At 45.2% G+C, this 16,021-nt stretch overlaps 1 protein-coding gene across 1 annotated transcript in view; it reads right to left on the reverse strand.

The window, feature by feature from the left end:
* Positions 1–3,776, reverse strand: part of cpne4b (copine IVb) — a 51,230-nt gene extending 47,454 nt beyond the window's left edge. The window contains exon 1 of the mRNA XM_012878907.3: positions 3,385–3,776. The gene's annotated coding sequence lies outside the window, so the exon portion shown is untranslated. The remainder of the gene's footprint in view (positions 1–3,384) is intronic.
* Between the last annotated feature and the right edge of the window lie 12,245 nt (positions 3,777–16,021).

Genomic DNA, 16,021 nt, shown 5'->3' on the forward strand with positions numbered 1-16,021 from the left:
GGAAAGGAGCAGATGCCTGTCTGTTCTGGTTGACAGCAGATGACACTGATAGTGAAGGGAGATGTGGAAGATTTCCACATTCATCTACTGGCTGCACAGTCTGCCCTTGCAGCCCAGCAAAGCATCAGCTGTCACGTGCGTTACACACCACTGGAGGTGACAATTAATTTTCACATCGCACTTCATCATAGGATCTCACACTACCGTCAGGGCTCCCCGCGAACTTCGTCGACTGCTTAACTTTGACATTTATGCGCCGTAATACTCATCTGGGGTGCAAAAAGACAACTACAACACAAATGGATCATGTGCAGTGACGGAAATGAGGAGACACATTTGAGAAAACTTAACAAAACACATGGACAAAACCCTGAAGCCTGAACCGCTAGAGAAAATAATGGAAGCTCAAAAAGGACAAGCAAGCTGAACATAACAGAAAAAGAGGAAAAGCCCAAGATATTAGGGAAATTTGATATAGTTTAAAAGGTTTCTAAGATACCGATGTGCAAATTGGGCCAATCTGAGTTTATGCGTCTTTGTAATTATGAAAGAGGACGCAAAGGCGGATTCGCTCATAGAACAGCCCTGCCAAGCAAATACCGCTCCCTGCACCGATGCAGTTTGCACAGTTTTAAAGGAGGCGTAATGCATGCATTTAGGTTAAAACCTGCCAATATCTATCTGTATTTATATAAATTAGAGTGAATGTCAAAAACTTTGCATTGTGAAAGACAAGAGCTGGGTGTGTTACTCTGATTGCACTGTAAAAAAAAAAAATACTGCCTGCTGAAAGCGGGAAAGGATTTTTTTCTATTTTTTTACGAGAATAACAAAGGTGAAAAGCAATTGTTTTATCTTTCTCGCTTATTTGGTTTTCTGTCATCCATCTGATAAATTATTTCTCACAATAAAAATAACCTCTTAGCCCTCGTTCCCAGAACACACAGGTCAGCGCTTAGTGTATCCCTATTGATTCTGTGGATAAGGTTATAAATTCTGATTTTACAGAAGCACGCCTAAAGCGAAAGACTATGGAACGTAAGAAAAATACTTAACATATATTTAAAGGCAGTCTTCAGATCTATTCTACATCAATGTAAATGATTTCCAACATCAGAAATAGTAGAAATGTTAATTTTACCAACTCAACAACTACGATCCTGTTCAATTTGACGCATACTGATTTATTTTATTTGTTCATCTCTGCTTCTTTTCATCATGTCAAAACAAGGAAACAGACATTGTCGTGAAAAACCACAAATAAACTCTCTGTAATTCTATACATCCTAAGATCCTATTATTTTAGTCAAGAATGTGCATAAGGTATATAAAATATGTTGACTTTAGTATATTTCCAGTCAGAATAATCGTCAGTACATTTCAGGTAGGAATAAAGACTTGTTTGTGAAAGTAGGCTATTTTTGAACAATTATTTCCTGGATAGACTATTTAAGTCAAAATTTTAACAATTTATAATAAGAAATCCAAATACAATTTAAAAACATCCAAGTGAATTGATCTATCACTCAGGTGCATTTGGTAGTATACATATTATTTATGTCTTTCTTATCAGCCATAAAAAAAATTATGCATAATGACATCTGGTGCAGGATTGATAGCTTTTTATATGACACCTTAAGGCATATTAGGTCAACTATGCGTTTGTGGAAAATAATCTCTAGCCGTTCAACTTCTTAAAGTAGTATTTCTCTTCGGGGTATTGCAACCGCTACCTGAGTTGAATGCCAGGACAGATAGTTAATGCTGTGGTATAAAAAGTAAAAGTGCCCCCAAATGGTCAAATAATTGTGTGACAAATCTCAGAAAGTAGTCTAACTCCCCCGCCACCCTGACCATTCAGCACAAGGGAGGTGAATCTTCTTTGGTGCAGACAGAGTATGTGCATCGTGTAGCATGAGTTTTAGTAATAATATAGGTCATTGTAACCACACTTGAAAAAGTATTTCGTAGATCTTGTAGCAGTGGTAAGGTATATTTTGTTTTTCCTCAGTTGCAGCGTTCGATCATACCATTGAATTCATTGACATGTATAAGAAGTTCACGGCAGCCTGGCTCAGCTGGATATCAAAGTATGTATGCTACAGTATTTCACTTGTAGACGGGGGGTGGGGGTGGGGGGGCAGACGTGAATGTCATATAGTGCAGGTAAAGCCAAATATGTTCACACAACATGGAAGCACAAGGCGGATAGAGAGTCGGAGGTATCAAGCAATGAAATTACAGTAAATACAATTAGACTTATCAGAATCAGAATCAGAATCAAGTTTAATCGCCAAGTAGGTTTGCACTTACAAGGAATTTGACTTGGTATTGATGGTGCAGACAAAAAATAAGTAACTTATACAGTAAAACAAGAAGTAAAAGGATATATACACGGAAGCTGTATACACTCAGCAGACTGTGCGTCAATGTAACGCAGAAGCTTGTAAGTCCTGAGCGGGGGAGAGAGACAGTGTCCAGATTCACGGGTGGCTCTTATTTGAAACATATGGAGCAAATTGTGTTAAGACCCTGACCTTTTTTTTTTTCCCCAATAACTATCAAATTAAATCTTGGCTGGTTGCAGAGTCGGGGTTAGAATAGCCTAAGTGCTTTTCTGCACACTGTGGCAATCACCAGCTTCCCTGCCTTAACCCCGGACGTATCGTGACCACTCACCTTCACCTATAGGCGCAACAGCAACTGTGACAGATTTTGGCATCAACACTTCAGTCACAGGAAGGTGAGTGACACCATCTATAATTGCTTGGTCACATATTGACTATCAAACAGATAGAGGGTTCCATTCACAAGCGCCTTGTCCTGAAGGAGGAGTGTGGCATTTACCGAAGAGCTGACATATAACAAAAAAATTTGACTTGGCTGGAGAAAAGCACAGGAGGGGGGGGGGGGGGGGGGGGGGGGCATGCAAAGGAAACTTTCTGGTGAACTTTCGATGGTACTGGAGCTGACATATGGAGATGAATGAGGAGAGCTTGGAAGAAAGAAGGGGGATTAGTGAGATTGAGTCAGAGAGAACAGAAGGAAAACAGGGAAGAGGGGACGGATGAAGCAGAGCAGACCGAAGTGGAGAGAAAAGGATGGAGAACTAGGTGGGTCTTCATGGAGCACATCCTTTCTTAAAGATTATTCTAATTAAAGTTATTGTTTTCTAGTAAAATTTTATTTATAGGCTTTACAAAGTCACTCAAAATGTTAAACAGTGAAAATAACAATTATCCCCTTCTTCTCTTAAGGCATATTCACATCATAAGCCGTGAGTTTTTTTTTTTTTTTTTTTTTTTAAATAAGAATATACATTTAATTATCCAGAGAAAAAAAGCAGTCAATTGCCTTAGATCTATTACAGAGGGGGGAACTCACCTCGGGGTCCTGCAGGAAAGATCCGAGTGGAGCAGAGGAACTTCACCGCCCTTCACTCAGCAATCACGAATACCTGACCGCCTCCGGACCCATCTCACTCTTGTTGTGTAGATATGTCTTCCCCACACACACACACACACAACACCGCCACCCTTACACTCACATACGCACACTCTCCCCCTCCTGCACTGCAGAGCTGGAGCAGGGTTTTTTTTTTTTTTGGGGAGGGCGCTGACTGACGAAGCGGGGCTGAACTCACGGCTTGCGGCTTCCAGGACGGAGAGGATTCGCTCCGCACGCCTGACTCTGGCTGCTCCGGGCGCAGGATGTGGAGGAGGAGGGACGGTGCGCCACTTAACAGGAGTTTGTAATCCGCTGGCTCCATCGGGGGCCGCAGAGAGCGCGCCGTGTGCCCGGGGACCGGCGGGTTAGCGGCCGCGGTGTTTCTACGCCATCTAGCGGCCGCCGCGGGGAACGCTTCCTCTGAGAGGGGAAAAAAAAAAAAAAAAAATCAAAACTCGGCGTTTGCTCAGTGTTGATTGGCTCCGACGCGCTTCAGCGGTTTCATAATAAGCACTGACCACACACCTGAGGCCGCCTGGCAGCTAAAGTTCACGCTGTTCCCTGCAGATTCTTCCCATGGGATGAATTTAATGCGCTCGGAAGTGCATGTGCATGATGATTTAGCCGCGTGTAAATAAAAGTGACTCAAACGGCGCAAAAATAAACCTTTTATGTTCCTTATTTGGGCTATTAAAACAGGCCGGACCTGGGCCAGCTCAAGCCTCCATGGGGGCCCTGAGTGAAATTTGATTATTTCCGCCAATAATATGGATTGCTGCAATCAGTCACATGATGCGATCATCCACATGTCTGCTGTAAACTCTCGACAGTGCTGGCTGTGTGATATTATAGCTAAAAATGAATTACTATGAAACTATAAGGCAGGTTTTTCCCTCACCTGATGCATTGTCCACAGTTGAGCCTGAGGATGTGAGCCAGCGCTGGGCTGATTCTGTGGCTCCAAATAATTTTAATAGGGCTCCTGGTGAAGTTTAGCAAAACTGACATGTTTGCTTTTTAAAAATGTTTATTTTAAGCATATAAGTTACTGGGCTCTGCAACAAACAATATATCTCAAACTGTAGTATAGCTAGTAGTAGTAGCCATGTAGCCTGATGCAAAAACATTTTGCTTTCAAATGTCAAACACTGTGATATTTTATCATTTTTTGCATGTATAAGGAATTGTTTCTAAAGGTACAAATATATATTATTGTAAAAAATGCACAGTTCTTTAATGAAGTTGTGTATTTTGTTTGTTCGTATAATCATGATCAAGATGAGCTTTATGGATGGAGTTAAAAAATGACATGAAGGCAGTAGGTGTGAGTGAAAAAGATGGGGTTGGGTGGAAACCGATGATTTCCAAGAGGGAAAAACGGAAAGAAGATAATTTAGGCTATTGAAATGTGCATGTGTGCAGTTGAATTATACTGTTAGACTTAAACCGATAAAATGGGCATAACATGTTGAACACATCCAACCTTCAAATAGGTATCTCTTACTAGAAATGACTAGAATAGATTCAAATGTAACTTCCACCAGCTTTTTAAAATGGACTTACAGAGCAAAATTGGTTTACTTTTCAGTGTACGATAATTTTACTCCCATTTAATTGTTTACATAAATTAGTATATTTCTATAAATCTTCCAGTGATTTGAACCTTAGGGAGGTAATTTGTTAAACTATGCTTTACAAGTTTATGTGACTATCATCAAGTTGACTTATTTCAGTAAAACTTCTGTTTTCATATTCCAAAGTATCTCCATGTACTGTGCAATGGATACTTGGTCAACAGTTTCCGGATCAGTGCAGTTTAGGAGGCGATCAACCCGTGGCCCTGTTGAGGCGTTGAGGAAGCCCAATAGCCGGCTTTATCTGATTTATTGCCTCTAACGCCTCTCATCTTCTTGACCATTTTTCCCAGCTTCTCTGTGTTGTTCGGGTCAGTTTGCTGGCTAAATGATCATACCATGCTCCTTAAAGCTTGCATTGGTACTTAGGGAAGGATGGGCAGGTGCCCTGTGTTCCTGGAAAATGAAATCAGCATCTCCAGCTTATCAGCAGAGGGAAGCACAAGATGCTCCGACTTTGGACTTGGTGACACTAGCAGATTATATGGCTCTCTAAAATCATCTGACCGTGAAATATTCATACAGGACCGCAGCTAGCTTCTGTGCCGCTCCATTCTTCCTGTACACCAGGTGTCTGCAGCCTGCGGCTCCAGAGCTGCAAGTGGTTCTTTGGACCCTCCACAATGGCTTCCAATTACTTTGGCTTGAAACGAAACGGCAGAAACTAATGTTCTAAAGATGGACGTAATAACAAATGTAGTTTTTTCATGGAATGATTGCATTCAGTTTCCGTAACAGAATGACAGAAACAGACCAGTAATAATTTGCTTTTAAAATCTATTCTTGTCTTTAGGTTGAAAACCAAGTGCTTTTTCTTTTTTTTTTTGCATAATTTTCCACAATTATCAATAACAATATATGTCTTTTTTTTACGTTTTTTTTTTGGGGGGGGTGTTAATGAGTAATTTACTATAGTTGATGTCAATGATTAGAGGTTGTCCTTTTTTCAAGAGGTAATGTAAGACCTGGGGCTCTAAACAAGATTTATTTAGCTGGACTAAGGCCAAATGTGGCTCATTGGATTGTAAAGGTTGTCGTCCCCTGCTCTAGACTCTGGGATCTTGATACTGAAATTAAACTAAAGTGTAGTTCCATGTGAATACAGGACTTGGTACCATTAAATCACAAACCGACCCTTTTTCCTCCTCTGCCCAGGTAAGAATCTCCTGATGCTGCCTCTGGTTCAGCAGCTGTATAACACATATGATCCAACGGCTGTAACTCAATCCTTTCAAAGTTGGGGTTATACCATTCTTCTGTGCTTCCTTTTTTTTAAACACACTTTTTCTGTTCGCTCAACCTTCGATTAATGCGCTTGGATAAACGCTCTGTAAAAAGCCAGCCACTGGAGTAATGACCTTTTGTGGCTTTCCCTCTCCGTGGAGTGTATCTGCTGAAGTTTTCCCAATGACTGCGTTGTGCCTTAGCATGATGTTTCTGTGAATAAATCCTTTTTTTATTACTTTTACTGTTACACTGTAAACCCCTGGAGGAACAAGATTTTTTTTTTTATTAAGGGTAAACCACAAGTCCACGTAAATAAACACTTAAAAGTGTGTTATATGAAGGTAATTAAAATTTGTAAATTGGGTAACCAGATAAAAACACTCAGATGGTGTGCCTTTGACTCCGCCTTTAACCCAAACAAGAACGATGGGAGATTTAAAGGATGGATACAAAAAGCATTAACCACTTACTATTCATTTACCCAGAATGGGGTGTTTCAGAGTTTTGAGGAACTTCAGAGATCAAAGGGATTGGAGAGAGTTGACTTCTTCAGATACTTACAGGTCAGGGCCTATTTCAACCAAAATATACGCGACAATCGGGAAACAATCAAACCAGGACTTTTTGATGTGATCCTGTCTCTGTTGAAGTCAGGTTCATGCAAAAAACTTGTCTCCATACTGTACAATGGTATTCTATCCTCGAAACAAGGCGACACAGATTACATTAGAAACAGGTGGGTAAAAGAAGGAAATTTATCTCTCTCAACTGAAGCCTGGGAACAGATTAACAAATTACACTGGATGACCTCCAGCTCCAACACTTGGAGACAGTTTTGTTGGAAAAACACTGTTCGATTTTTTTGTAACTCCAGTTCAGAAAAAACACCGGGGAAGCGGTGTTCCTGCTTATACTTCCCTTGTTGTGGAAGCTGGTTTGTCATAAGTAATAATAACCTGCCTTTCCAAATAAAAAATAAATAAAAAAAGTGTGTTATATGATTCTGTAATAGGTAATACATGAGTTTAAATAATTACATATTTGACGATGTAAGTTATTGAAAGGCGTGTGTAACAATCCAACTGAAGTGGAAAACATCTGCACATTCAACCTTACATATAAAAAAACAGCATGCACTTCAAACATCTCAATCCACAATTATCTTCCGTCGTGTAAATTTAAAATCTGCGAGCTCTAGTCAATCAGTAGTCCCCTAGCTGCAGGTGGTGGCAAAATGAGACTTAAACGACGAGAATCAAGTGACCAAACCTTCGTGAACCAATTTTTTAACCCGTTAATAATCCTAACCTTGGGGTCAAAAGGCCACATCTATTTTTGTAGACCTCCGTAACAGGCCATAAAACAAGGAGGCATCTACAGACATACACAGTTAAATCAACCACTTCAAGCAGCTCCCTTCTTTGATGTCATCCTGGACAACTGCCCTGAGGTCCATATCAAATACCTCCACTGGTCTTCTGCTAGCCTCTGCACATGATATGGGGCTAATAGCTGACTGAACCCTATCTTCACTCCAAATCTTCACACAAAGTGTTGCTAGAATTTATCACCAAATTAACTATTAAACATTACATTTGTAACCTAATGTGCTGAATTAAAGGTTAAAAGAATTTTAATGGCTCACGTTTCTCTCCACGCAGGATTTCTTTTTATGGTGTAGCTTACAAAGGAATGTGGGACGGGGCCCAACTATGTCTGTTTGAAGTGCTTCCAAATCCTACATGGAATTATGGCTTTATCTCCTTACAAGCTTAGGCCCAATGCCATTTCATTCACAAATCAGTGGCAGTGATTTAGAGAGGGAGCAAATTTAAGGGGATAATTTGTCTAAAACGGATTGGCGTTGACAACCCGTTTAGCCTGATTATTTTAGGGGGGCAAGTAGGCCAAACCTTCAACAACACATTTTGTTATAGTCCTGTTGTGCTTATATTCCTTAGGTGTCTGGGTTTCTTTTACGGGTTGTCATGGTTGTTCCTTAGTGTTCAGTTTCTTAGTTTATTCTTGTGTTTTGGTCTTTGTACATTTGGAATAATTTTTGTGTTATGATATATTTTTCTGGGATGAACCCGGACACAGCACGCACACACAGAGTCAGTTCTTATGAGTGAGTTTTTATTGAATAGTGTGGAAGATGGATGATTAGACCAGAGTCTTTCAACGGACGGAGGTGAAGGGTGTAGAAGCTGGCTGGCAGGAGGAGTGTGGAGAGACTGACCGGGAGGAACTCTGGAGCCGAACACTGGAGAGCAGGACCTCTGAGCAGAGCCGTGGAGCGCAGAGCATCAGAGCCGAGCAGAGCATCAGAGCCGAGCAGTGGCGAGCAGAACGTCAGAGCCGAGCAGAGGCGAGCAGAGCATCAGAGCCGAGCAGAGCATCAGAGCCGAGCAGTGGCGAGCAGAACGTCAGAGCCGAGCAGAGGCGAGCAGAGCATCAGAGCCGAGCAGTGGCGAGCAGAGCATCAGAGCCGAGCAGAGGCGAGCAGAACGTCGGAGCCGAGCAGTGGCGAGCAGAACCTCAGAGCCGAGTAGTGGAGCACAGGACGTCCGAGCCGTGCAGTGGAGGGCTGAACGTCCGAGCCGAGCGGTAGAGGTCTGAACGTCTGAGCCGAGCGTTGGAGGTCTGAACGTCTGAGCCGAACGGTGGAGGTCTGAACGTCTGAGCTGAATACTGGAGAAAACAAAACTGTCGGAAAGTCTTTGGGCTGACTGAAACAAGACCAGGTGAAAGGAGTCTTCAGGCTGACGGGTACAAACGGAGCTGACAAGAAAAACTGGCAGGGACTGAGCGGGAGTGAACGCTATGGACCGGCGACGGGAACAGAAAGAGGTGAGTCTGATAAAGCGGTGGGAACAGGTGGAAGCAGTTGTGGGTTAATTGCAGCCTGCCAGGTGAAACTGATCAGGCTGCGCAGGAACAAGAGAGAGGGAGAGAGGCTCAGCATGCAGCCAATAAGCTGCATCCTGACAGTACCCCCCCCCCCCCCAAGGCCGGACACCGGACGGCCCAGAATCCCCACGCCGGGCGGGTGGAGGGGGCCCAGGAAGGCGGGCAAGAGTCGAAACCGAACACTGAGGGACCAAAGAGCCTGCAAACACAAAAGGGGCCAGAGAATACGGGGAACCAAAGGGGCCAGAGAACACGGGGAACCAAGGAGCAAGAGAACACTGATGTGCCAAAGCACAATCAGGGGGCGGCACATCAGGGAAAGGCACGAACGCTTGACTGCGCCGGGGGAAAAAGCGAGTGCTTGACAGCGCTGGGGAAAGAGCGAGCGCAACACAGCGCCAAAGGGAAGGAACGGGCGCAACACAGCGCCAAAGGGAAGGAACGGGCGCAACACAGCGCCAAAGGGAAGGAACGGGCGCAACACAGCGCCAAAAGGGAAAGAACGGGCGTACACAACGCCAAAAGGGAAGGATCGGGCGTATGGAAACGCCAAAAAGGGAAGGATCGAGCGTATGGAAACGCCAAAAAGGGAAGGATCGGGCGTATGGAAACGCCAAAAAGGGAAGGATCGGGCGTATGGAAACGCCAAGGGGAAGGAACGGGCGTATGGAAACGCCAAGGGCAAGGAACGGGCGTGTGGAAACGCCAAGGAGAAACAACGCCGAAGCGTGAGAGGAGCACTGGGGCCCAAGGAGCGAGATCGCCGGGGCGTGAGGGAAACGCCGAGGCGAAACGGACGCATGACAGCGTCAAGGGGAAAATATAGGCGTACGAAAACGCCAAGAGGGAAGAACGGACGTACTTAACGCCAAAGGAAAAGAACGGGCGTACAAAACGCCAAGGGGAAAGAACGGGCGTACTTAACGCCAAAGGGAAGGAACGGGCGTACTTAACGCCAAAGGGAAGGAACGGGCGTACTTAACGCCAAAGGGAAGGAGCGGGCGTACTTAACGCCAAAGGGAAGGAACGGGCGTACTTAACGCCAAAGGGAAGGAACAAGCGTACTTAACGCCAAAGGGAAGGTACGGGCGTACTTAACGCCAAAGGGAAGGTACGGGCGTACTTAACGCCAAAGGGAAGGAACGGGCGTACTTAACGCCAAAGGGAAGGAACGGGCGTACTTAACGCCAAAGGGAAGGAACGGGCGTACTTAACGCCAAAGGGAAGGAACGGGCGTACTTAACGCCAAGGGGAAGGAACGGGCGTACTTAACGCCAAGGGGAAGGAACGGGCGTACTTAACGCCTAAGGGAAGGAACGGGCGTACTTAACGCCTAAGGGAAGGAACGGGCGTACTTAACGCCAAAGGGAAGGAACGGGCGTACTTAACGCCAAAGGGAAGGAACGGGCGTACTTAACGCCAAGGGGAAGGAACGGGCGTACTTAACGCCAAAGGGAAGAACAGGCGTACGAAAACAACAAGGCTCAACAACTCCTGCTGGAACACGACTGGTGTACAGAAACGCCAGGGGAAAACCCGCCGGGGCGTGAGGGAAACACCGGGGCTTGGGGAAGAGAACGCCGGGGCGTGGGGAGAACGCCGGGGCGCCAGGAAGAAGAATGCCGGGGCGCAAAGGGAACGCCGGGGCACAAGGGAAACAGGAATATCTAAAACACCAGGGAACAAGAACGGAGGGCGTACTAACACGCCGAGGAACCGAGAAAAGAGGGCGTCCTAACATGCCGGGGAACCACGAATCAGAGGGCGTCCTAACACGCCGGGAAACCGAGAATCAGAGGGCGTCCTAACACGCTGGGGAACCGAGAATCAGAGGGCGTCCTAACACGCCGGGGAACACTAAATCTAAACGCCAGGAAAACAAGACCTAAACACCAGGGAACTAGAGGGTGAGCTAGGCAGCAACAGGCCAGGCGCGCCAGAGGGCACGGACAGCGACTTAAGCACCGGAGGGCTCTGGCGGCGACCTGCGTGCACTGGGTGGCGACAGGCTGGCACACCAGAGGGCTCAGCCGGCGTCATAGGAGCACCGGAGGGCTCTGGCGGCAACCTGCATGCGCAGGGCAGCGACAGTCTGGCCCACCAGAGGGCTCAGCCGGCGACATGGGTGCGCCGGAGGGCTCTGACAGCGACCTGCATGCGCCTAAACAGGGGAACAACACAGAGACACTAGGGCAAGACAGAACAAAACAACTACGGAAGGGAACTAAACTAACCTAAACAGGGCAAAACATACAACGAAAACAGGAGAAGGGTGTAGGGACCTAGAAAGCGTAGGGCCCTTAGAGAGCGCAGGGACCTTAAAGAGCGCTGGACTCCATCCAACGCAGGAACCCATACAGCGCAGGAACCCATAAGGCGCAGGAACCCAGACACCTAAATACTAAGGGGGAAGAAAAAAAAAAAAAAAAACAAACAAAACTAAAATAAAGAAAAAACAAATACAGAACAAGACTAGAACTACCGGGCTAGGACAGAAACTACAGAGGCTAGACTGGAATTACAGGGGCTAGACAGGGACTACAGGGTCAAGACAGGGACTACAGGGCTAACGAAACTACAGGGCTGACGAAACTACAGGGTCTCAAACTGAAAAATCAAAACAAGACTGGTAAACTAGGAAAGGAACCAAAAGCTAAAGCAAAACTATGAAACAAAGCAGAACCGGGAGATGAGGGCAAATACAGCTGAACTGATGAAAAACTAGATAACTAGAGCTAGAAATAACACAAACCAAAACAGGAAGTCTAAAAAAACTGGAACTCAAAAACAAAAACTCAGAAAACTAACCTAAAAAAATAGAACCGAACTGGATAAACAAAAGCTAAATAAAACTCTAATACTCAAAAGCAACATAAATCCCAAAAAATTCTAAGTAAACCAAAATCTAAGGTTGAGCCAAAACAAAAGAACAGAAGGCGGAAATAAATCTTCTAAAACAATAAAAAATATACAAAAAGACTAGAAACTAAAGCAGATCTAGAACACAACACCAAAAAATAACTCTAAACAAAAACCAGAAGGCGCTGGGCAGCAAAGTCTGAATATGCTGGGCAGCAGCAAAAGTTAGCGCTGGGCAGCGACGACGAGGAGCGCCGTCCTTAGTGCTGAGCAGCGGGGAAGGCGGACCAGGAAAACAGAGTCAGAGGCGGGGCGTCGCAACTCTGCGACCCGGGTGGCGTCGCAACACAGCGACCCAGGCAAGATGAATCCAGAAGCGTGGCGTCGCAACTTTGCGACCCAGGCGAGACGAACCGGAGGCGAGGCAGATCCTACCAGCTTCTACACCAGGCTCTGTGCGTGCTCGGGTTCATCCCTTGGCCGGTCCATAATGTTATGATATATTTTTCTGGGATGAACCCGGACACAGCACGCACACACAGAGTCAGTTCTTATGAGTGAGTTTTTATTGAATAGTGTGGAAGATGGATGATTAGACCAGAGTCTTTCAACGGACGGAGGTGAAGGGTGTAGAAGCTGGCTGGCAGGAGGAGTGTGGAGAGACTGACCGGGAGGAACTCTGGAGCCGAACACTGGAGAGCAGGACCTCTGAGCAGAGCCGTGGAGCGCAGAGCATCAGAGCCGAGCAGAGCATCAGAGCCGAGCAGTGGCGAGCAGAACGTCAGAGCCGAGCAGAGGCGAGCAGAGCATCAGAGCCGAGCAGAGCATCAGAGCCGAGCAGTGGCGAGCAGAACGTCAGAGCCGAGCAGAGGCGAGCAGAACGTCAGAGCCGAGCAGAGGCGAGCAGAGCATCAGAGCCGAGCAGAGCATCAGAGCCGAGCAGTGGCGAGCAGAACGTCAGAGCCGAGCAGAGGCGAGCAGAGCATCAGAGCCGAGCAGTGGCGAGCAGAACGTCAGAGCCGAGCAGAGGCGAGCAGAGCATCAGAGCCGAGCAGTGGCGAGCAGAGCATCAGAGCCGAGCAGAGCATCAGAGCCGAGCAGAGCATCAGAGCCGAGCAGTGGCGAGCAGAACGTCAGAGCCGAGCAGAGGCGAGCAGAGCATCAGAGCCGAGCAGAGCATCAGAGCCGAGCAGTGGCGAGCAGAGCATCAGAGCCGAGCAGAGGCGAGCAGAACGTCAGAGCCGAGCAGAGGCGAGCAGAGCATCAGAGCCGAGCAGTGGCGAGCAGAGCATCAGAGCCGAGCAGAGGCGAGCAGAGCATCAGAGCCGAGCAGAGGCGAGCAGAACGTCGGAGCCGAGCAGTGGCGAGCAGAACCTCAGAGCCGAGTAGTGGAGCACAGGACGTCCGAGCCGTGCAGTGGAGGGCTGAACGTCCGAGCCGAGCAGTAGAGGTCTGAACGTCTGAGCCGAGCGTTGGAGGTCTGAACGTCTGAGCCGAACGGTGGAGGTCTGAACGTCTGAGCCGAACGGTGGAGGTCTGAACGTCTGAGCTGAATACTGGAGAAAACAAAACTGTCGGAAAGTCTTTGGGCTGACTGAAACAAGACCAGGTGAAAGGAGTCTTCAGGCTGACGGGTACAAACGGAGCTGACAAGAAAAACTGGCAGGGACTGAGCGGGAGTGAACGCTATGGACCGGCGACGGGAACAGAAAGAGGTGAGTCTGATAAAGCGGTGGGAACAGGTGGAAGCAGTTGTGGGTTAATTGCAGCCTGCCAGGTGAAACTGATCAGGCTGCGCAGGAACAAGAGAGAGGCACTGAGCTATATAAAACACTGGAGTGCTGATTTTGCCGAAAAACTGAAGTCACTGGCCGCCATCTTGCTACTCCCTACTCTCACAGAATCCCACAGGATTTGGTTGCAACAACAAGCAGTTTTCTGGCTGTGTGAAAACGTTTCACAGGTAATTCTACAGTCAGTTGATGTACTAACACTATCAACTACTAGGAAATTAGGTGCTGAAATATTTTACATGTTATTCATATTAGATATATATATGTATATATAAGTATGTGTATATGTATATATGTATATATATGTATACACATATGTAAATATATGTTTTTGTATATTGTTATTTATATATTTATAAATGTTAAACATATATATTTAAATGAATAAAATGCAAAATATTTCAACACATGACTTTCTCAGTACTTGATATTTTTAGAACATAACATAAAACTATATGGCATTTGATATTTTAAAAGTCTTAATCCCCCCCTGAACATGAGAAAATCCTCGTTATTCAATGCTGTAGCGCACATATTCCCTGGTTACTGGGGGAAAATGGGGAGTACCAATATGGCGGGTAGTGGCTTCAAAGTGACTCGTTCAAACAGACGGTGATTAGCACTCCAGTGTATAATATAGCTCAGTGGAGAGAGGGAGAGAGGCTCAGCATGCAGCCAATAAGCTGCATCCTGACATTTTGTGGTAGATCTCGGTAGGTTCTTTGCATCTCGGTTCGACTCCGTTCAAGTTTGTTGGCCTCCCTGCTCCTCTTCTGGCTCAGCTGCTCTCCATTCTCCCCCGATTAACATGCAGCCAATGTCATTGTCCTTTCTTCCCTCAGTATATATGTGTACCGGTTCTTATTGCTCATAGCTGGATTCTTCTGTTGTGCTGTTTCTCATTCTCTCCCAGTGTCTCTCCATGCCCAGTGCCTTCCTGTAAGTGTTGTCTTTTGCTAACAAGAAATTAACAAGAAATTTATTTCTTTCAACAGAGGTTGAATGTGGGTCATGTAGATGTTCAATTAGAGTTATCATTTTAAATTCTTACATTTTGATGCATTTTGTAGCCTACTACAGATGGTTTTAAATGGCCCACTGGTACAAATAATTGAAAGAGGCAGAGGCCCCAATCCATCTGTCCATGAAGACATCAAGATTGTTAAACTCCTCCATTTTGGGCAGATAATGACCCTCGGTCAAGAGGGAGTAGTGTTCTTTCTTTTCTTTTTTTAACCTTTAACCATGTCACTGTTTATTCATTCAAGTGTGGTTCAAACATTTCTTTTTGGTCTACATACAAAAACACTATATGCGAAGAAAAACTGTGGCTGCTCATCTCCCTTAGCACCATCCGCACAGTAAAACATGGTGGTGACAGCATTATGCTGTGGGGATGCTTTTTCTTGGTCAGGGAAACTGAAGCTGGTCAGAGTTTATTTGAAGACGCATGAAGTTAAATACAGGGCACTTCTGGAACAAAAAACCTAGACTGCATTGGAAAATCAGTTTCAAGCAGGACAATGGCCCTAAACATATACCCAACCCTCCAGGGGAACATGAAAGTGGAATGGAAGTTTTTATCAAAGCATGTGTCAAAATGGCCCAGTCAAAGTCCAGAGCCCAAATTCAAATGATTATGTAGAGAAGAAAACTTTTCAATCTGTAGTAGTACAAAACTGGCAGAGGCTTGTACAAAAAAAAAAAGTCAATTGTGAGTCTACAAAGTATCAACACCAGGACTTAAATACAAATATGTGCCATACTTTCCATGTTTTATTTGTAAAACTGAAACAGTAAGTAAAAAAAAAAAGTAATCTTTCAAGTTTGCAGTTATGATGGACTGTCACACAAAATTACAAAAAGCACAATTGAGTTTGTACTTTTAACTTGACAAAATTGAGAAAAACGTCCAAGGGATATGAATGCCTTTTCGAGACCCGGCAATACATGTATACTGTACATCAAACGTTTATACACTAAAGTTTTAGATAAAATTACATTTTCTTTTAGGTCAGATCATTATTTCAGAATAAGCGACACATAGATACTGCTGTTTGACACAGGCACATCCCCCCCCCCCCCTTTTTTTTTTTTCTTTTTTTTTTTTGTAGCCTCTCTTTCATTTCTATGTTCCGTGTGGAAGTTCAG

The sequence above is a fragment of the Fundulus heteroclitus genome, chromosome 13 (assembly GCF_011125445.2).
Source record: "Fundulus heteroclitus isolate FHET01 chromosome 13, MU-UCD_Fhet_4.1, whole genome shotgun sequence".
In the NCBI taxonomy this organism is placed as follows: Eukaryota; Metazoa; Chordata; class Actinopteri; order Cyprinodontiformes; family Fundulidae; genus Fundulus; species Fundulus heteroclitus.